At 45.3% G+C, this 4,678-nt stretch overlaps 1 long non-coding RNA gene across 1 annotated transcript; it reads right to left on the bottom strand.

Moving 5' to 3' along the window:
- Positions 1–281: 281 nt before the first annotated feature.
- LOC115777901 (uncharacterized) lies at positions 282–3,859 on the bottom strand. Its single transcript, XR_004019702.1, has 4 exons — positions 3,715–3,859; positions 3,534–3,620; positions 1,477–1,561; positions 282–451 (listed from the first exon to the last, which is right to left on the bottom strand). It is a non-coding gene; the product is annotated as an uncharacterized LOC115777901 (long non-coding RNA).
- Between the last annotated feature and the right edge of the window lie 819 nt (positions 3,860–4,678).

Genomic DNA, 4,678 nt, shown 5'->3' with positions numbered 1-4,678 from the left:
TATAAATAAGTATAAATAAATAATGAAGCTGAATTCAAGCTGTTCAATTTATTTATTCTGATGTCAGAACAGGACAAATCAAGTTTCCATCCCACAGAACCACAGGAGGAAAACAGCTGATCCAAAAGCATTTATTGATCTGGAGAGAAACTAAGCTGCTGCTGAGGGAACAAATCCAAACTATGAAGATCACTGAGGACAAAAAGCAGCTGGAAGCTTTCATTAGATTCTGTTCAATAGAAAGATAGATTTTCACACACTGTTAAAATTCCAGCAACATATAGGATGTAATTTTTTACATGTATCAGTCTCATTAAAGGAGGAAAAGAAGTAACACATGGATGGTCTGTGAGGTGCTGGGGAGCAGTCAGAGAGCAGCAGCTGGACGTCAGTGGTTGGACTGGTGGATACTTCAGTGAAGAGTAGACGACGTCTGGCTCTGGTTTAAAGTCTGAACACAAACACACACAGTTCAAACAACAGGAAACATGATTACAAGCTTTGGAGTTCAATCAAGACCTCCAACCTGCACCTCTCTGCATCACACAGTCCCAGTTCACACTGTACTGGGACCAGTTCAGCTTCCATACTGCTCACACTGTAACTGCAGGCTCACACCTGGGTCCACAGATGTGTAACAGCTGTCTGAACAAATGCATTAAATGAGAGTAAGAATTCAAACATCAGCTGCTTCCAGCTTCTCTCTCAGGCCGAGCAGTGAGGCTCAAAAACAGGAAGCACCTCCAGAGTCTGCAGCCTGTCTGCACACTGATGACTCAGCGAGGCTTTCTGAGGCAGCTCAACTTCCTCAAATGAAACTCACACAGATGTTTTCCCTCCATCATTGGAGCTTTTAACCTCTATGATCTTGTTGTCGATTTGATCAGTAAATCAACTTCTAATATTTTCAGAACTTCAATGATGGAAACACAATCTGTGTCTTAAATGATCACTTTCACTGCTGTTACTGACTAGGAGGTGAATGCTGGAGACACGAGTGTGTTCACACTGAAACATGTGACTGCAGGCAGTGGACTGCACACCTGGCTGCTGTACTAATAACTAGGATATCACAGGATGCTCAGCAGTTCAGCTGTTTCTTTGTGAGGCAGGTGGGCCTCACTGTTGTTTGGGCTCATCTCTCCCTCAGTCACAGCAGTCATCATGTGTTAGTTCACCTCATGGTTACCAACTGCCTCTCTGATTGGTTACTGGGTTTAGTTGGACCTCAGATTTAAAATTAGAGACACAGGCTATAAAATACAAATTCAACACTTTCAATCAAATTCAGGAGATATGTCTGCTGCTGCACTGATCTCAGGTCAGCTTCTCAGGAAACAGGTTATTACTGACACAGAGGTGAGAACTCTGACTTCCTTCACAGCTCTGAGCTGGAGTCACATGGCCTTAGCTTAGCTTAGCTTAGCTTAGCACAGGGCTAGCAGCTAGCTTGTTTGTGTCTCAGAGCAGCTGTACCTGGGCCTCCTTGTTCTGATGGTTGGTTCTCCATAGCTGACGTCTCCACCTGTCACTGCTGAGTAGACCACAGCTGTATCAGTCTCTGCACAATCAAACACATCAGACATCACTGCAGCTGCAAGAACTGCACAGCACTGTTACATGATTACACTGCAGCTGTGGCACAACATTTCTATCATTTCTATCATCATCTGTAATGTTGCATCACCATGAGAGTGAGTGATGTTTCTACAAAGAGCAGCAGGTTTCCTCAGACTGCAGAGACAAGTTTGACCTTCAGTCAGCACAGCCAACAACTCTGACTCAGGTTATTACAGGACACACACACACACACACACACACACACACACACACACAGAGAGACTCACACACTCACATTTATGATGACAAACCTGCTTCACTGCGGTTAAAGTGTTAAATTGTCGTGTTTACTGTGTTGCAAATGCTGTGAAGCTGCAGCAGTTAGTGTGACAGACACACACAGTTTCCACAGTGTGGTGTTCTCACACATCAGCCTGATGCAGAAGTCAGTCAGTCAGTCAGAACTGACTGACTGACGGTCTTCAGAGAAGGTCTTCAGCTCTCACCTGAGGAAGGTGTTTGGTCACTTCCTGTTTAGAACAAGGCTCTCAGTGACCTTTGATCCTGCTGCTTGTTCTCTTTGAGGGAAAACATCAGCGTTCCTACAGCTGCTCTCAGAGAGAACTTTGAGATCTTTCACAAGCGAAGCCTGAACCCGAGAGATGATGTCACCATCACTGTGAGAGGAAGAGGAAGTAACGACGACTGTGTTCAGAGTCACAGATGAAGAGCGGCTGTGTGTCTGTTTGTGTGTAGCTGCCATCAGCTGCATCACTCTCTGCACAATCACACACATTAGAATCAGAGCAGCAACAACACTGTTTGTAATGTTGGCTCGTGCAGAGAGTCAGGGATGAATCTGAGGACCTGCAGCAGCTTCTCAGTTACTTTCTCTCCTTCACACCTCTGCTGATAGGAGTGGGAGGGGTTTGTCTGCAAAGGAAGGCCACGCCCACAAAGCCGCCATCTTCTTTCAGTGCAAACTGACACACTTCACCACAGAGCAGAGACACAAACGCACACTGCAGTGAGAAGTGTGATGGGCTCCAGCAGCAGGAAGGAGCTGCTGTGGTTTAACATGCAACACTTTAAATGATTCTTTGGTTAAAGGACAGTTTGAGAGGCTGAAAACACACAATCAGAGATCTTTGCTCTGTTCAGGCCGTCTCTTTATATGCCTCAGACGCACAGAAAAAACGTCCTCCTGATCCAGAGTCTGCTTGTAGTGCACGCTGTCACATGCTTCCTGTTTCTTAAACACTTTTATGGTCCTAAAATGTTGCCACATGTTAGCGTTGTTCTTTATAGAAACAGGTCTAACACTCTGCAGCATCTGTGGCGCCTCAGACCAGACAGACAATTAATTAGGAACTGCACGCATGACCAGTTAAATCTGATCTGATAAAAGCTGCTCAGAGTTTGAGGATGTTGTCTCAAAATAAAGAGTAAAAAGCCCCTCCCCCCAGCACGGTACACTGCTACTACACATGCTGAGCTGCGCGCGCCCATGCAGTCTGTGATAACCAAGCTAGCTAGCATTAGCCAATAACTTAGCACTCCACCCACTCATCAAATTAAAGTCTCATCTGGCTACAGTAAACTAACATGATGGTGTTAAAAATGTTCACTTTAAAGCTTCAAAGTTCAGAGTGTCAGAAACCGGTGAGTGAAGTCATGGTGCTTTTGTCCATCTTTGATATACAGTCTATTAAGTAAACATCATGGACACCAACAAACTGATACACACACCGACCTTCATCTGTGCTACAACAAGTCACTGAGACTGTCCTGAACCTTCAAATTCATCAGGGGCTCGTTTGTTTCCTGCTTCAGCTGCTGACCTCCTGATTGGCTGTTACAGAACTGTTAGACGAGTGTGTGCACTCACACAATAAAAAGTCTCCACATTTCAATAAAGTGATCCTGTTTCATTAACATACAGTTTTATTCACACTTCCCTCCCCCAGTATTACCTCTGCTCCATTTGTCTGGCTGCTGCTGACGAGCTGATACTTTGACATCACTGTATGTGACATCATCTCCTGCAGCTTTGCTCTGATCTGCTGAGATTAACAGTAATTAATAATTATAATCGATGTGTAGATAATTCAACAAACCAAAACCACACGTCAAATCCAGAAGTCTGAGTCTCACCTCCAGGTTTCCTGTGAGAACGCTGTCTGACCAGCAGAACCAGAAACACCAGTAGAACCACAACACAGAACAATCCAACAGAGATTAACACATGAAGGAGAGAAGAACCAGGAGGAGAGGAACCAGGAGGAGAGGAACCAGGAGGACGGGCTGATGTAGGGATAGAGGTGGATGTAAGTAGATGTGTGGATGTAGGCTTCCCTTAAATAAATAAAATATATTCATTAAGTTCTGGTCACATTGTGAATGTTGAAACCTGCAGAAACACAGACAGGTGAGTGTGTCACCTGTGACAGTGATCCAGCTGGATGGAGACTCTCCATGACCGCTGATGTCACACTTGTAGAGGCCTTCATCAGACCTGGAAACATGCTGGATGGTCATGTGACCTGTAGGCTGCTTCCTGATGAGGGAGCCATCTTTATAGAAAGCAGCTGGGAGGTTGGAGGGAGTGGTCTTTGTTTGACAGAGCAGAGTGACGTCATCTCCCTCCATCACAGGGAGGACAGGACTCTGCAGGATCACTGATCCACCTCAACACAGAGACAAACTACAGCATTTCATCCATTTACACACAGCTTCATCAACACTAACTCCACACACTCAGCTTACCAGAGACTGTGAGATTAACCATGTTACTGATGGCACCCTCTCTGGACTCACACCAGTAAACTCCACTGTCTGATGTGAGAATGTAGCTGATGTTACAAGAAGAACCAGCTCGTCTTCCAAACCCAGCATCTCCACACTGACTCCTCTGTAGTTTGCTTGAGTTCCTCCTCAGAGTCCATCCAGCAGAGCTGTCGTCCTCCTCACAGCTCAGAGACACAAAGTCTCCTTCAAAGAACTGAGAGCTGCTGGGACTCACAGTCAGACGAGCTGTGAGGGTTACAATGAAACATGAAGCCAAACAGGTCATATTAGTGAGCATTGATCAGGTTGAAGCTGTGACAGAAGAAGGTTA

This window comes from Archocentrus centrarchus, unplaced genomic scaffold, assembly GCF_007364275.1.
Source record: "Archocentrus centrarchus isolate MPI-CPG fArcCen1 unplaced genomic scaffold, fArcCen1 scaffold_84_ctg1, whole genome shotgun sequence".
Lineage (NCBI taxonomy): Eukaryota > Metazoa > Chordata > Actinopteri > Cichliformes > Cichlidae > Archocentrus > Archocentrus centrarchus.
This window is presented reverse-complemented; position numbering and strand designations above follow the sequence as displayed.